Below are 19,144 nucleotides of genomic sequence, written 5' to 3'. Positions count from 1 at the left end.
TAGTATATGTTCTCTATTTACTGAGTTGTTGATAACTCACCCCTTATCTCCATAATATTTTTCAAACAATTTTGATATATTAGTTGGAAGTCAGGAATAGGGATTAATTGTAAGTTTTGTTGATCATAGAAGATTAAGTGCCTTAGGGTACAAGGACTCTTTGGAGAGTCTTTTTGGTAGTGTTGATATTTTATGTTGCTTTGGTATTTTGAGTAATGAATATTTCTAATCTTTGTGGAAATGTTAATGTATATTATAGAGGTACTTCTGATGTGTCCTTATATAGGAATATGGATTTTTGTGTCGAACAAATAAGTTAATATGTTATGGAGACTCTGGGTTATTTTAAAAGCGTTATTAGAAATGATTTTAGGTGACATGAGTTAACTCTCCAGACATACGGGGACGGGGCATTACAAGTAAACCACAAGAAAATCTTAGAAATTACAACACAACACATAATTAAAGTAGAATATAGCAATGAGGTTTGCAGATGCCTGAAGAACATGTTGCTACAACACTTTTGGGTGGAGGGAAAGGGCTTGTATTTATTCACAATAAAACCATACATCATTTCATAGTTCAAGAAATTGCCCCTAAAACCATACTTTTTGTAGAGAATAGTCAGAATCAAACAAGTAAAACTTCATATATAGATCAAAGAGTAAGAGAAGGGTGGAGGTGAGCTACTTACTTTCTCTAGTTAGGTGCAACATTACATTCTAGTAACTTACTGAATCGATCATGTGATATTGATATGCAAGGGATTTGAACCAAGTATTTTGGAACTCTTCTTTCTCTTCCTCAATGTATTCATTGGGATTCCTTTCATCAGTGTATAACTCCATTCTTCTATAAAATCTAGGTAAAGAAAATCCTAGTATAAACAAGACCAAAAATTACCAAAGAAGCAAGTAATTAAGTATGAGAGGGACTAGGATTCTTCATATTGAAAAAAATTCCAAACAACCTATAGAGAGAGCGGCTAGGGTTTCTTTTATGTGCATACTCAAATGCTCTAAAGGGCGTATTTATAGAGTTTGTAGGCGAGTATAACCGCCATTGGTTTCTCTGCAGCAGGCCATATTTACATAATTATCCATTTTTAAATAAATGAAATTTTTCCTAGCTAGAATTGTAAATTATCATATTTTTTTAATATTTGATTAAGGGTGGCAATTTGTATACATAGGTCGTTTTCATGATGTATTAAGTCAAGAAAATTTGACTATATGGATTGACCCGAACATGATTCGTTAAGTTAAATGGGTCAGGCATTTAAACCCTAACATGGCCTATTTAAATAACGAGTCGTGTCGTGTCGTGTCTTGTCACCCATTTTGACCTTTTTAATAACTGTAGTTCAACACGACACAACACATTTTAATCTGTTTCATGTAAATGAGTTGAACTACCCTTATAATCCATTTAACCCAATTAACATAATTTCACAAAAAATTTACAATCAACATCTTTTAGTAGCTACAACATCTTAAAAAAAAAAAAAAAACAATCACATTACCTACTAACAAAAAAATTAATATTTTACAGATTTTAACCTAAAATAAAATCAATACTACAAACCCAACAATAAACAATATGAGCATATGTCTAGAATTAATATCGTAATAATAGAAATATAAGTATATTAAGAAATATTAATATTACAATTCAACAATAATAAAATTTTAATCAACTAATAAAATTTAAACAAGTTATTGCAGGTCGATTTCAGGTTAAGCAGGTTGACTCGTTTATTAATTATGTCTTAATGGGTCAACTCATTTTGACCCAAACATATTTATATTAAACTCAAACCCGTTAATTTTGTGACGTGTTAGTGTTAGATTCACGGGTCATGTCACATATTGCCATCCTTATATTTTATCATAATTTCTGTTGATAAAATTTGATATTATAAATTATTAGAAAAATAATAATCGATAATAAATGTTGACAGATTTAACAATTTGAATTATACATTAAAAAAATTCTGTTAGAACAAAAGTATAATAATCCAAGAAAAATATTATTTTATTATAAAATAATTATATTTTAGTTGTGTCTGTACTCCAGAATGACTGAATACAACTATTGAATGAATATGTATTAATTTGTGAGAAACATAAGTTTTTTTATTAATGTTAACATTTGAATAAGTAACTTGTACATTGAAAACACTACCCAGAAAGTTTTAACCCTATTTAGACATGATTGATATCCACTCATATTGTAAATAAGATCTAGGAAGAGTTTTGATATGGACATAATTTGCATTTGTATCAAATTGATTATATCTATTCCCTCAATGGTTATATTCAGCGATTGTTTTGTCTTTCTTTTGACCAAATTATAGATAATTTAGGATAAAGATATTCTTTTTTCGATAACAGTCACTCTAAATCTTCAGAGTCCAGACAAAAATTTTAAGATCTTTATCCGACAATCATATCAGTTCATATTTTATTTATAACACATTTTAAAGAAATACTGTTAATAAATTTATTTCCAATGGAAATAGATGAAACATTTATGGTAAGTTAGTGATGTTTCATTCCTAATTAATTTATTGAAATGGTCCTAAGATCATCAACCTTTTTTTTTTTTTTTTTTTTTTGGTCTTATTAGGACGTTTTGTTTTGTTTCTATTTTTTTTATCCTTCATAAATATTATGCTTCATAATTAATATATCTTATCGTAATCCCCCATGATCACAGCATTATGGTCATTATAAATATTTCTATGATTTTCTATAATATTCTATCCTAAAGATTTTGTAAAATTTTAAAAAATAGAAAGTAGACTTCACTATATTTAATACTACTGCACATAGACAACATTGAACTCATCACTTAATACTATATTAAATGTGGAGAGAGACATAGTATAATGCCCGTCTTTGTGATGGGACATTAAAAAATAGATTTTAAAAATGAGATGTAAATTACTAAACTTTTTAAAATATTTCATTTCCTCCCTAGGATATAAAGGGGGACTAACAGAAAACAAAGAGTAAAGAATAGATGGAAAGGGAAATAGACTAGTTGAAAATCCAACTTTTATTCTTGACCCCAAAATAATTAGAGTTTTGAACATAAATAAACTACAATATTACTAAATATTTCCAAGAGAAATAAAATCATTTAAATAAAATATGTTTATAAAACTATATCATTTAGTGTTATTGAACCAAACCTAATTTTTAACGAGGCTAACTTTAAAAATTAGGATTGGCTCAATAACATTAAAAGTACTCCATTAAAATAATTTTGGACTCATAAAATATTTAGAAGATTTTTAAAACATTTGTCTCAATTTAAAAATCATCCACTATATTTAAAATAAATACTTGAGATTTAAAACGTTTAGATGATGCTCGTGACCAATCCGAGGAGAAAATGAGTGGTTGGTTACAGTGAAGGAAGATCCTCCATTTAGATTGGTGGCTGAGTTACAGTGACCTGGGCCATGAAGAGAAAGGTGCTAGGATGGCTAGGTGTTGTAGTTGAAGAGGAGGTCGATTAGGTCACTTTCTTCACGATGGCTGAGATGTGGGCTGTGTTGCTGGACTTTTGATAGGTGGAGCTCGGCTTATGGAGGAGCATTGGTAGCATAGGAGACGGAGGTGCATGACTAGACATTGGTCTGGGTTATTTGTGGGTTTTGACTTCTCTGGTGGCGGTTGGTGCTCTACTCAACCATCCCTTGCTGCAACTTGCGTTGATGACTGGTTCCTACACAACTACCGCTGGGTCTTATGGCGGTAGGCTTGGTAGTGGCTGGCGGTATTGAGTGACTGAGAGAAGGAAGAAACAGAGAAACAAGGAGAGAGAGCCGTGGGGGGCTTGGTGCATGACGATGGCTGCTGAGCTGAGCTTCCCTTAGTGATTGTGTGCATTCATGGCATGCATGTATAGGGGCACCGGGTGCATGCATGCTGATGGGGTGGGCGAGTCTGATGTGCCAAACTGAAGCTCTCGTGTGCATGCATGTTGGTCGGGTGGGCCGAGGTTGATGCGCCAAACCGAGGCGCCTATATGCATGCAACTGGGTTCAAACCAAAGCAACATGCCATGCAGTGATTTTGGACAAGTGCATGGTGCTAACCTCGCTTAGGAAATCATGGAAAGTGATATAGTTTGAAGGGGAGGGACGAACCGAAGCGACACAGGGTTGAATTTCAGTGGATCGTGGCAAAAAGGTCACTCGCTTATGTATTTAAGTTGTCTTCAAAGGATTCTACCCGTCGATTAGTGAGAGTTGTAATTCAAAGCGGCTCACACAACTCATCCGTTGCGAGGGCTTCACCAACCACAAGTGCCTCTGGGGGCCATGAGGCCCTTACTACAGGTCAGCAATCGGGCGATGGGTGCATGGGTTGCTTCTAGCCTGGATTCTTACTTAGAGGCGTTCAGTCCTAATCAAGTGTACTATAGCTTTGTGCTAGTGTCTTTTCAACTCTTTTCAACCAAGTGCAATGAGAAATTGTGCGAATCAAAGGTTCATCTCTTACTAGGTTGAATTGCTATTGCGACATTGTTATCGTTAAGGTAAAACTAACCTGTCTCACGATGGTCTAAACCCAACTCACATTCCCTATTGGTGGGTGAACAATCCAAAACTTGGTGAGTAATGTCTGATCCTCCTATGATTCGACGTTTTGATCAATACCCATAGCTACGCGATGGTGTTGGTGCAATTTTCCTAATATTTCAATCCTAAGTTATCATTTTTTAAGATCTCACTCATAAACTTGTAAAAACAAAAACAAAAAATAAGGAAGAGTGGTCCAAAACAAGGACTTCCCAGGATGTCACCAATCCTAGTACTACTCTCACCCAAGCACGTTTAACTGCGGAGTTCTAATGGATCAGGTGCATTAGTCCTGGTAATGCAATTTTTCTAAACTTCCCCTCCTAGGTCGTCCTTCTTTTAAATTCATTTGCAATCCTGTGAAAATAAAAATGAGGCGTACAACGCGAGAACTTCCCAAGAGGTCACCCATCCTAGGAATACTCTCGCCCAAGGACACTTAATTGCTAAGTTCAGATGGGATCTAATGCAACAGTACTGGTATGTTCGCACCCGTAATGGTTGTTGTAGACAATTTTTAGAAATATCATTCCCCGTCCTTGCATTGCTTATGATCCCCTTGAAATTCAGCATTCTGTTTGATTCCTATCACTATGCAATGGGGTCGGCACGATTTTTCTAAAATTCCTTTCATAGGTCATCGTTTTTTAAATTTCACTTGCAAACTTGTAAAATTAAAAATGAGGAGTTTAGCACGAGGACTTCGTCAGAGGTCACCTGTTCTACTACTACTCTCGCTCACGCATGTTTAACTACTAACTTCTGATCAGATCTGGTACATTAGTGTTGGTATGATTGTACCTGTTAGGGTTTGTTATAGAAAGTTCTTATAATCCTCATTCCCCTTCATGGCATCCCTTCTGATCCCCCTCTTATTTGAAGTTTTGAACGATACACATTGGTATGAGTTGGGCTAAAACTTCGTTAACTATGTTGTCTTTTTTTTTAAATTTCATTTGCAAACCTTTGAAAAAAAAAAAAAAAAACCAAAGGGCGCAACACGAGGACTTTCTAGTAGCTCACCCATATTAGTAATACTCTTGCCCAAGCATGCTTAATTGTGGAGTTCTGATGGGATCCAGTGCATTAGTGCAGTTATATTCGCACACGTCATGGTTCTTGTCGACAATTCTTATAATCCCCGTTCCCCTTCATCTGGTCGCTTTCGATCCCCCCTACGACTCAGTATTCTGATCGATACTCATCACTACGGGATGGGGCTGACGCAATTTTTCTAAGATTTCCCTCATAAGTCATTTTTTTTAAAAATTTCACTTTCAAACTTGGAAAAATCAAAACAAGGGGTGGAACATGAGGACTGCCCAGGAGGTCACCAATCCTAATACTAGTCTCGTCCAAGCTTGCTTAACTGCAGAATTCTGATGGGATTTGATGCAATAGTGCTGCTATGATCGCACTCATAAGGGTTGTTACAAAAAATTCTTAAAATCCTCATTCCTCATCGTTGCGTAACTTCTGATTACCTTATAATTTGGCGTTTTTATTGATATCCATCACTACGCGAGGGGTTCGAGGCAATAGTTCTAAAACTTCCCTTCTAAGAGCACTCCTAATGAATTCTTTATCCTATTCTTTAAAATAAATCACTAAAACTCACTTTTTCTATTTTACATACTAACTTTTACAATATACCATATATTAACTTATCTATTTTTTTTATATCATTTAAATATTATATTTTTTAATATATTTTATTCATTTAAAGTAAAGTAAAAAGTAAAAAGTAAAAAGTAGATAAAGAAATAAATAAAGAGTAAAAAGTAGGGAGAGAAATTAATTAAATATTTATACAAGTGTGAATAGTGTTCCATAGATGTAGAGATGGTACTGTAGCAAACTGGATATTAGTTATAAAATACATAATCCATTAGATGGGCTATATTGAGTTATTTCCTTCAAATTTTACAAAAACATGGGTTTTACATAACCCATTGGGGATGCTCTAAGTCGTCGGTTTTTAAATTTTACTCACAAACCTATAAAAATAAAAATGAGGAGTACAACATGAGAACTTCCAAAGAGGTCACCTATCGTAGAACTGCTCTTGCCCAAGCATGCTTAACTGTGGAGTTTTCTTGGGATTCAGTGCATTGGTCTTGATATGATCTCATCCGCCAGGGTTGTTCCGGAAAATTCTTATAATCCCGGTTCCCCTTCGTTGCCTTGCTTTCGATCTCCTACAATTAAGAGTGCTGATTGAAACCCATCGCTATGCGATAGGGTCGGCGCCATTTTTCTTAAGGTCCCCTCCTAAATCGTTATCTTTTTAAATTTCATTCCAAACATGAAGAAATAAAAACAAAAAATAAGAACGAGGGGTGTAATAAAAGGACTTCCTAGGACGTCACCTCTCCTAGTACTACTCTTGCCTAGGAATGCTTAATTGCGGAGTTCTGATGGGATCTATTGCATTAGTGCAGGTATGATCACATCCGTCAATGTTGTTGCAGAAAATTCTTATAATCCTGGTTCCTCTTCATCGCGTCACTTTTCCAAACTCCCTCTCCTAAGTCGTTGTATTTTTAAATTTCACTTGTAAACATGTGTAAATAAAAATGAGAGGTGCGACACGAGGACTTTTCAGGAGTTCACCCATCCGAGTACTACTCTCACCCAAGAACGTGTAATTGCGAAGTTCTGATAGGATCTACTGCATTAGTGCTGGTATGATTGCACTCGTCACAGTTGTTGCTGACAATTCTTATAATCCATATTCCCCTTGGTCGGGTCATTTCCAATCCCCCTGCCACTCGACCTATTTGCAAAACCATCAACATAAACATGTTATAAGGTTAAAACAGAACCTACATCTACTATTTTCTCATAAACTCGTCACTCACAAGTCAGGAAACACAAGTTGCACAACAAACTCATAAATAAAGCTAAGCAGAGACCTACATTTTCAAGGATGGACTAAACTTCCAACAAATTTATCCAAGAACTCATTCTTAAAATTACTAACCATTTTATATGCCAAAACCGAAATGAGAGAGAACAATCTCACTTAGAAAGTGCAAGGTTTGATCTGAAAAGGAGTTATCCAACTCTACTTTGATTTTCTCTCAAGTGGGTTCACTAAGGTGGTGTTTGAGTTCTTGAGTGAGTGAGAAGAGAGAAAGCAAGAAGGAAACCCTTGAGGAAGATGAAAATGTCGACCTATCCCGGTAAGAGATATCGCTCAACCTCTCCTCTTTCTTCAAGTTGTTTGACAAGTGTACGTACCATTGTTAATGACAAGTAGTTTGGGCGGTAAATACTCTTGGTTTCTAGATTAATTGGTGACCTCACACACACAAATGCCACATATCATATGCTAACTGGTCCGTATGACACCACGTCGATCACCTCAAAAATTTTTACCACATCAAAATTTTAAAAATTCTAAACAAGACAATTGTGTATAATCTAATTAAACCAAATATGCTTCTAAGTTCCTTTAATAATTCTTTGCGGCTTTTAGTCCTCGTGAACTTTCTTGGTCATCATTATATTCTCCCCCATAATAAAGGATTTCTTTCTAGAAAACTCTGTATCTGTATAAGTGGATCAAACTAGCACGCCCATTTACTTACCTTCATACTCGCAACCACTCTCTTCATCATCGAGCTGATCTTGATTGGCTGGGACGAGGGAAGAGACTGGGCAGACAGCATCAAGACAGGGTCAGTAAACACAAAGATCTTCACAGACAACAAGTTCACAGGGAGAGACGTTGGCTATCCTGGAGGACTTCGGTTCGACCCACTTGGGTGGGGAACCGGTACTTCTCCTGAGAAGATCAAGGTGTTGAGGACAAAAGAAATCGAGAATAGGAGGTTGGCAATGTTGGATGTGAAACTGGTCACGCCACTGTTTTTGCTGTAAGTGCAGCCCTAGATATGACTGCTACATCAACATTAAGAACTTTGCATGAAAATAGTTTTGGTTGTTGGAGCTAATCGCTTGTACGGTTTGTTGTTGCAGGCTATGACCCCCCTCAAGTGAGGAAGATTGCTGTATATGACTGCAAACGTGAGACAGACAATTAGGAGTAATCGATTTTTACTTAAGTAGTTGGTTTAAAAGATGAATAATGATAGGTTAATTACTAACCTACTACTACCCATTTACTACTCTTTTTGTATTTGATTTTTTTATAATTTTTTATTTTACTTAATGATTAAGAAAGTGAATATTAGTAGAGTTAAATATTTTTTTAATTTTTTCTTAGTGATTAAGGATGTTAAAAAAATACTTAAAAGAAAATTAATGATAAAAAAAAAATTTTGAAATGAACTTGAGTAGTAGATGGGTAGTGATAGGATAGTAACCCTATCACTACCCTTAACAGACATTGTTGCTCTTCATGTAATATAAGTAAAACTGTTATATTGTTTGGTATTGTGAAAAGCAATGCCCACTAGAAGTACCAATTTTCTCTTCGTTTCTAATACTGGTTTTGAAAACTGAAGTGACATTCTTCGAGGGAATGTCACTCCAAATCCCAAATCTGCATTCATATATTAAACATAGATCAATGCCGTGCATTGATGACATGTTGAGAGTTTTTAACTGATAATTTATTTCATCGACATAAAGACATGAATCAATGCAACTCTTTTGATGGCGTTGGAGATGGAAAGGCCGTATGGTTTAGAAACTAACCTATAGATCCTGAGGCTAATTACCTGCCTGGCTTCTTTTGAATCAAAATTATCAAAGTGTTAATTGGGTGAGTTTGAGTTTTGAATTGGAAGCATCTCTTTTTGATTTTTTTTTTTTTTCTATATTATATATGTTTGTTGACTTCCTTGAACTTCTGAAGAGGCCCATTTAAAGTGACCCACGTATAAGGATATAACCCAAACCCTCTTTTACAACCTTCTTCACGTAAGTAAAATACGTTCATATGCAGTAACCAGAATTCTTGCTCTCAAGATTGCCAAAAAGTTTTCAGTACCAAAGATGCAGATATTGTAGAATAATGAAGAACAAATAGAAGCAGAATTTGGCAATATGCCGACACTCCTGTGAGGATATTTGTCCTACAAGTTGGTGATGTACAAAGGGAATTGAGTGCATATATTTATGCACCAATGACTCCTATTTATAGACTATCATGCACCGGTTGGCAAATGGCACAACTATTGGTAAACCAATAGTAACCTAAACATCACCCCTTACGAAAACCATCACCATGTTAGAGGCTGTCATTCTAAGGGGTACACCGTTTGATGATCACACCCATTAAAATAACAGACACAGCTACATGACAATTTATATGGTTATGCTTAAGTTGAAGGTCATGCAACCAGAACATTTGAATTAAGAATCTGCCAAGTTACAACTGCTATATCTGGAGCAGGTTTCTCAAAATTGTAGTATGGACTGGTGGTAGAAACACAAAAGACAAACTGATCTTGCTGCTGCACCTGATTGGGAATCAGCTTTGTGTACATGTTGCTAATGGCACATGACTTTTTGTGGTTGAGAAAAAGTACTATCACCGCTAGCTAGCAGCATCATCCCATACTATCTTCATAGGGGAGTAATTTCAAAATGTTACTGCATGCAATTGGTGGCCCAGAACAGCAAACTGTCTGCTACGAAAAGGGATATATTGTAAAATTAGTGAGTGGCCCAGAATTTATATCATGCAGCTCACTGCAATGATGGTAAAAAGTCATCAAAGTGAATATGTGCAACTAATTAATATGAAAATTATTCAAGTCAGGCCAATTGTTTCGAGAACAACAGGAAACAAAGTGACTCAAACATGAGGATATAAATATAGAGATGATCAATTGTTGTTAAACTAATTAAGATTAGAGTTTAGTATTGTCGTTAAGAGAGTATGAAGTACAGATTTAATATACGAAGTACAAAAAAAGGTCTTACAACCGGTTCAAGATTGATAAGAAAAATACAAGTACACGTTACAATGATATAAAATGAAATATCTGGTATCTCGCTGATCCAGCACATCATCATCATATATCTTCTTGGTTTTTCTTCAATTGATCAAAACTTTGAGAAAATCTGGTGCAAAACAGCCTAAACCTCTCTGATGTTGCTTGTGAAGGCTGAGTGAATCAATGCTCTCCAATTCCACCAGTTGGGGATGCCAAGGATGGATCTTAATCAACCCAAGGCCGCTACATGGTTGGAAACAGGGATGGATCTTAATATATCAACCCAAAACTGAAGAAAAGGAAAAGTAATGTAAACATATTAATTATTTTATATTTAATTATTTTACATTGATAAAAAACAACATTGATATCGGAAAAGGAACAAGAAAAATACCATGATTCCCCATTTCTAACCACTTAATTCCCAATGCTGAACCTGATGCAAGGTCCAAATGCTATGGGAACTGATCCAAAAAACACAATGTGAAATAATTTTATCATCAGCATGTACGTAGATCGATCTATCCTGATAGAAACATGCATGCAGGAAATAATGTAACAAGGGTGGAGTGTAAGAGAGGGATTACATTTCTCTGGTAATCCACTGATTCGATGAGACCATGAAGCGTTTATACGTTGGTCTTGACTTTTAATTCTCTTCTTGACTGAGAATCTGAGAATCTTTAGACTCTCCTCCATTTTGTAGCTTAAATGTGCGGCAAATCATGAAGACTGGTCGGACGGTGGATCATTGAATTTGTATGACCAACGCCTTAGCTTTAGCTCTCTGAATTGTGTATGTTGCTAAGTGCATAGAGGCTTAAATAGAGCCAGAAGAAGTTTCATGATTGAACCTTATGATCTCCACCTGCCTTTTAAAACCAAATGAATATAAATGAATATAATCTCTACAGATTTTATATTTAATTACTTTACTTTCTCCTAAAATTTAAAAACTAATGGGTTTATCAACAAGGCATGGCCGTATGGCCTTGGCATGTCGAGTCTAGCTCTAATAAAGTCGTAAAAAACAATTTCTATTCATGTTTTCTATAAATTGACAGTACTACAAGGAAAATGACCATTTCTGAAGAATTATATGTAACAAGAATGACTCTTTGCGATCAAATTAAACTCATTTTGACAGCAAGTAATGATCACAACTGAACAGTTTTCTTGTATTGTGATCCGTGAAAACAATAAACACAAGAAGTTGTTGAGTAAACATCTAATGACTAATTTTGTGATTTGAAAGCAATTTTCTCAAATATACCTAAAATTATCCTATTATTATACAGCTTTATAGTTTTCTACAAGGAATACTCAAATGGTACAATAATTTATAAATGTCTTCTAAACCTATTATGGCATATAAAAATTGTTGATCTCCGATTCAATTTTCAATTCTTCTTACAAAAAATTATAAATCTCTTACCAATGTTGATAGGGTTTCATACTAAATATGTACATCCCATCCACGTGTGAATTGATGTCAGGATTATTTTTGTGCAAATAAACCAGCAAAACACTACAAAAGAAAAATAATAAACTCTCTCTCTCTCTCTCTCTCTCTCTCTCTCTCTCATAACCGAACAATATAAATGTATATATTCTCTACGGGTTTTATATTTAATTATTTTACTTTTTCCACCTTTTTTTCATGTTGCATGAACTCGACTGAATATTTTCATTTAAGCTTGCCAATCATATGTTATTTGGATTCATATAAGTCCCTAGCTTGTTAAATGTGAACACCTAAAATATAAACCACAAGAAAATCTTAAAAATTGCAGCATAACACGTGATTAAAGTAGAATATTGCAACGAAGACTCACTACAACACAATTTGTCTTTTGTGATAGAGGAAATAGTCACAAAAAATTATCAAAACGTCACTAAAGATATTTGGTGACGGTTTGAAATCGGCACCTAATGTGTGTCACAGAAAACGATTGGTGACGATTTACTGTTGAACCGTCCCTAAAAATATTTTTAGTGATAGTTGGAGGTGTTCCATTTGGTTGAACGTTCGAATGTTCTCTTTTTTTGTGACGGATGAGAACTATCACAGAAAGTAATGTTCGGACCTCCAATTGAACGTTCGAACGGCAACCCGACCGATTGGCATTCGAATGAGAGAAGTTGACGTTCGTTGATTATAGTTTGAACGTATCATATTTATGTTTAAACATTTATGCGTCCGTTGGGTGGAGGGAAGGGGCTTGTATTTATTCACTACATCATTACATAGTTCAAGAATTCTTCCACTAAAACCATAATTTTTTTGTAGAGAATAGTCAGAATCAAAAAAGTGAAACTTCATGCATAGATTGGAGTGTAAGAAAAAGGCAGAGGAGGGCTACTTACTTTCTCCGGTCAGGCACAACATAACATTCTGGTAACTCATTGATTCGATGTGATATTGATATGCAAGGGATTATTGATATGCAAGGGATTTGAACCAAATACTTTGGAACTCTTGTTTCTTTTCCTTAATACATTCGTTTGGATTTCTTCCATCAATATACAACTCCATTCTTCCGTAAAATCTAGGTAAAGAAAATCCTCAATAAGTATAAACAAGATGAGAAAGTACCAAAGAAGCAAGTAATTAAGTATGAGAGGGGCTAAGATTCTTCATTGAAGAATTCCAGACAACCTCTAGAGGGAGCAGCTAGGGTTTCTTTTCTGTGCATACTCGGATGCTCTAACGAGCGTATTTATAGAGTTTGTAGGCGAGTATGATTGCCCTTGGTTTCTCCGCATCCAGCCATATTTACATAATTATCCCTTTTTTAATAAACAAAATTTTATCTTGCTAGAATTCTAATTATTATTATTTTAATATTTTATTAGGGGTGGTAATTCGTATACACAGGTCATGTTCTTGTCATGTCAAGTCAAGATCCGTCAACTATATGAATTAACCCTAAAATGACCCATTAAGCTAAACGAGTTAGACATTTTAAACCCTAACGTGATCCATTTAAATAACAAGTCGTGTTGTGTTGTGTCACCCGTTTTGACCCGTTTAATAACTAATCCTAAATGAGTCGACACGACACGACTCATTTTAATCAGTTTCATTTAAATGGGTTGAACTACCTACAAAATCGATTTAACCCGATTAACATAGTTTCACATAAAAATTAAAATCAATATTTATTAGTAGCTATAATATGTAAAAAAGAAAATATTCACCTACTAACAAAAATATGTAAAAAAGAAAACATTCACCTACTAACAAAAAATATTAATATTCTTCAGAATTTAATCTATAATAAAACCAATACTACAAGCCCAACAATATAAAATATGAGTATAGGTCTAGAATTACAATTCCAACAATAAAAATATAAGTATAGGTCTAGAATTACAATTCCAACAATAAAAATATAAGCATGTTGAGAAATATAAAAATTACAATTCAATAGTACTAAAATTTTAATTTAGAAATAAAATTTAAACGAGTTATTGCAGGTCGATTTTAAGTTAAGCAGATTGTCTTGTTATTGACCTATTTATTAATTGTGTCTTAACGGGTCAAACTGATTTGACCTAAACCCATTTATATTAAACTCAAAGCTACTAATTTTGTGTCATGTTTATGTGTGGTTCACGAGTCATATCAAATATTGACACCCTTACATTTTATCAGAATTTTTACTGATAAAATTTGATATTATAAATTATTAGAAAAATATTAATCCATAATAAAAGTTGATAGCTTTAACAACTTGAATTATAGGTTAAAAAATTATGTTAAAACAAAATTATAATAATCGAAGAAAACTATTATTTGATTATAAAATAATTATATATTAGTTGTGTTTCACATACTCAAGAATAATGACTGAATACAATTCTTCAAGAGTTTTGCTACTCATAAGTCCATATACAACACATCATAATTTCTTTTATTTATTTTTATTTTTTAAAATTTTTTTAATTTTGTTTTGTTTCATTCTTTTTAAAATAATTAAATTTTTCTATTCATCATCCATATACCACACATTTGGTAAGAGAAAATTTTTTTTAAAAAAAAAAAAGATAGTGTATGGTGTGTGAGGCTTATAAATAGAATTTTTCATATTGAAAACACACTCCACGAAGTCTTGACCATTTTTTTTTTTTTTTATACAAGGGGGTGGGAGTTTCGAACTCAGATTTTCCATTTGGACAACCGGGCCATATGCCATCAGGTCATCTAGCTCTTGGCAGTCTTAAGCCTATTTAGACTGCATTGATATGCACTCATCTTCTAAATAACAGAGAGTTTTTATATGAACGTAAAAAATTGATATATATTCCTTACGGTTATATTCAGCGATTTTTTTGCCTTTCTTTTGACCCAATTATAGATAATCTAGGATAAAGATCTTCTATATTTTTTTCTCGATAACGATCACTCAATTCAGAATAAGATTTTAAGATTTTTATCCGACAATCATATCAGTTCATATTTTACATTAAAAGAAATACTGTTAATATTCAATGTTCACATTTGAAAGAAATACTCTTAATAAATTTATTCCCAATGGAAATAGGTAAAACGTTTATACTAAACTAGTGATATTTCATTCCTAATTAGTTTATTGAAAGGCTCCTCAAATGTCTCTTTCCTTTTTTTGTTTTGTCTTATTAGTACGTTTTGTTTTGTTTCTTTTTCTATCCTTCATAATTAATATATCTTATTGTAATCCTCCATGATTACAGCATTTATGGCCATTGTATGATGTTTCTATAATATTCTATCCTAAAGATTTTCTACAATTTTAAAAAATAGAAATAATATGTAGACTTCACTATATAATTTAATGCTACACATAGATAACGTACATTGGACTCATCGATTAATGTTATATTAAATGTGGAGAGAGACATACTTTAATGCCCATCTTTATGGTGGAATTTTAAAAAATAATATTTAAAAATAGGATGCTAATTACTAATCTTTTTAAAATCTTTCATTTTCTCCCCAAGATATAAAAGGAGAGAAATAGAAAACAAAGAGTAAAGAATAAATGGACAGGGAAATAGACTAAGTTGATAATCCAGCTTTTATTCTTGACCCCAAAATAATTAGAGTTTTGGAAATAAATAAAATACAATCTTACTAAATATCTCCAAGAGAAATAAAATTATTTAAATAAAATGTATTTGTAAAACTATATCATTTAGAGTTATTGAACAAACCTAATTTTTAAAGAGGCTAACTTTAGAAATTAGGTTTAGATCAATAACACTAAAAGTACTTCATTAAAATAATTTTGAACTTATAAAATATTTAGAAGATTTTTAAAACACTTGGCTCAATTTAAAAATTATCTACTATATTTAAAATAGCAAGGTGGACGACGACGGAGCCCTAGCCTAGTGAAATGGCGAGGGAGAGAGAGAGGGAGAGAGAGAATGAGAGAGAGATCTAAGAGAGGAGGGAGAGGCCGACAAGGCGTGGTGGCAGATCTCTGAGACACTATAGTCAATGGTAGTGAGGCTGGTTGTTACCATGGGCTTGCTAGGCTCATCGTGAGAAGGGGCTGGGAGAGGGAGAAGTGGGATCAGGGGGAGAGAGAAAAAGAGAGAAAATCTGGGGATAAGAGTTGGGTGGCTAGGAGGAAGAGAGAGAGAAAATAAGAGAAAAAGAAGAAGTGGGTATTAGGGTTAAACATCCTAGGGCAAAAAAAACGTAGTTTCTATTAGGCTCAATAATTGAGTTGAAGCCCATTTATTATTTTTTTAGGGACCAAAACCATAAAATTAGACCTAGCCCATGTATGTATGTGATTGGCCAACCCAAGACCCAAAACCAATGAAAAGCCCAGCCCCTCACTTACCTAGGATATGTTAAACTAACTTGCATAATGCATTTGACCCGATTAATATAATTTCACATAAAATTTAAAATCTATATTTATTAGTAGCCACAATATCTAAAAACAAGGCTACCTACTACGAAAAGATATCAATATTTTCAGATTTTAACCTATAGTAAAATCAATACTACAAATCTAACAATAACAAATATGAGTATAGATTCAGAATTACAATCCTAATAATAAAAATATAAGCATATTGAGAAATATCAATATTACAATAAAAAAATAATAAAATTATAAATTTGAAATAAAGTTTAAACAATTTATTGTTATTTGATTTTGGGTTAAGCTAGTTAACCCATTATTGATTCATTTATTAATCATATCTTAACGGGTCAACCCGTTTTGACCCGAACCTATTTATATTAAACCCAAACCTATTTATATTAAACTCAAACCCACTAATTTTGTGTCGTATTCATATTAGGTTCATGATGAGTCATGTCACATATAATTGCCACCCTTACATTTTATCAAGATTTCTGCTGATAAAAACTGATAATATAAATTATTAGAAAAATAATAATCCATATATAACAAAAGTTGATAGCTTTAATAATTTGAATTATAAATTAAAAAGATTATGTTAGAACAGAAGTATAAGAATCCAAAACAATATTATTTTATTATAAAGTTGTAAAATCAATAAATATATAAAGATATATTATTTGTGTTCATACTAAGACTCGAAAATAGCTTAATACAATTGTTGAATGAATAGGTACTAATTTGTGAGAAATGCAAGTTTTTCATCAATGTAAACATTTGAACAAGTAACTTATATATAATTGAAAACACTCCCTACAAAATTTTATCCCTATTGAGACATTGATATCCATTCATCTTCTAAATACGAGAGAGAGTTTCGATGTGGACATAATTTGCTTTTGTAACAAATTGATATCTATGCCTTCAATGGTTATATTCAGCCACTTTTTCTTCTTTCTTTTGACCAAATTATAGATAATTTATGATAAATATCTTCTAGAGTTTTATCTCGATAACGGTCAGTCTAAATCTTCAGAATTCAGACAGAAAATTTAAGATCTTTATCTGATTAGTTCATATCTTATTTATATGACATTTTAGAAAAATATTGATAATAAATATATTCCCAATAGAAATAGGTGAAACGTTTATAGTAAGTTAGTGATGTTTCAATCCTATTTAATTCTTAAAAGGAATAGGAATGAAACATAATAAATATATTCTCATAGGCCAGCACGCGCCCCGCCATGGTGTTGCCCAGCTGCCGATCTTCAAGACCATCGAATGCGACACCAAACGGAACGGCAAGTAGAGTCATGCGCGGGTCGAAGTTTCGGCGTCGTTCGGTGCGTGGCTTTCATGCACCACTAGGGAGCCCTTTGCCAACGCCACTCGCAGCATTTCTGGAGCTTGTGAGTCCAGGATCTCCAAGATCGACCGTTGGTTCTCCTCCTAGAGTAGCGCGCGCCACATCAGCCTTTGTGCACTGCTTTTCCGTTTTTATGCAGTGTTTTTTCTATGTAATTTCTTTTGTGTAATGTTGTTTCTAGGAAAATAAAAATCCAAAAAAAAGTAGTGTCTTCGGACCTTGGTCCGAATGGAGTAGTGGTCCCCCCCTCCGCGTTGACGGGGTTTGGTGAACCCTATCTTGCTTAGTCGGGGTAGGGGGCTTTGTACCCTCTGTCGTGGACATAGGTTGTATTTCTCTAAGATCTAGGTCTTTAGAGATTTATCGTCTGGACTAGACCATGTCAGTCACGAAAGTGTACTGGAAAGCTACTAACGATTGTAATTGGTTTGTTTTTCAAGTCAACTTTATAAGTCCGCTCTTAGTGAACGGTAATGATCCGTTTTATCAACAAAAAAAAAAAACCTTAAAAGGCTCCTCAGATCTCCCTTTCCTTTTTTTTTTTTTTATTCTTATTAGTAGGTTCTGTTTTGTTTCTTTTTTTTATCCTTCACAATTACAGTGCTTCACAATTAATATATCTTATTGTAATCCTCCATGATTACACCATTTATGGCTATATTTGTGTGATTTTCTATAATACTCTATCGTAAACATTTTTTAAAATATAAAACAAATTACTATATTTACGTAGACAACATTGAACTCAACATTTATTGCCATTATAAACATTTAATATAATATTAAATGTGTAGAGAGACACACAATAACGCTCATCCTTGTGGTTGAACTTTAAAAAATAGTTTTAGAAAATAAGACAAATGACTAATAGAAAACAAAGAGTAGAGAATAAATGGAAAGGGAAATAAACTAAGTTTAAAATCCAACTTTTATTCTTGACCCCATAAACAATTAGAGTTTTCAACATAAAATAAATATTTTCAAGAGAAATAAAATCATTTAAAAAATCAATTTGTAAAACTATATTATTTTTGGGACTCCAAAATTATAGAGGCTAACTTTAAAAATTAGGTTTGGTTTAATAACACTAAAAATATTCCATTAAAGCATGAAATGAGTTAAAATTAGTCATGTCGTGTTGACTTATTTCTAATTAGTTATTAAAATGGTCGAAACGGGTGGCACGATAAGACTTGTTATTTAAATTAGTCGTGTTAGGGCTTAAAGGTCTAACCCATTCAGCTTAATGTGTTGGATTCATATTGATCCATATAGTCAAATGTTCATGACTTGATACAATACGAACACGACCTGCAAATATGAATTGTCACACCGAATAAAATATTAAAAAAAGTGATAATTTATAATTCTAGATAAAATTGTGTTTATTAAAAAATGGATA

The 19,144-nt window shown here is 33.4% G+C and overlaps 1 long non-coding RNA gene and 1 pseudogene across 1 annotated transcript; one reads left to right on the top strand and one right to left on the bottom strand.

Annotated features, from left to right (window-relative positions):
- Positions 1-4,492: 4,492 nt before the first annotated feature.
- Positions 4,493-18,359, top strand: LOC121257949. The gene is made up of 3 exons (XR_005939297.1): positions 4,493-4,630; positions 13,412-13,415; positions 18,344-18,359. It is a non-coding gene; the product is annotated as an uncharacterized LOC121257949 (long non-coding RNA).
- LOC121258895 lies at positions 4,970-5,088 on the bottom strand (annotated as a pseudogene).
- Positions 18,360-19,144: the final 785 nt, after the last annotated feature.

The sequence above is a fragment of the Juglans microcarpa x Juglans regia genome, chromosome 3S, assembly GCF_004785595.1.
Source record: "Juglans microcarpa x Juglans regia isolate MS1-56 chromosome 3S, Jm3101_v1.0, whole genome shotgun sequence".
Lineage (NCBI taxonomy): Eukaryota > Viridiplantae > Streptophyta > Magnoliopsida > Fagales > Juglandaceae > Juglans > Juglans microcarpa x Juglans regia.
Note: the sequence above shows the minus strand (reverse complement) of the source record. Positions and strands in the feature narration are given on the sequence as shown.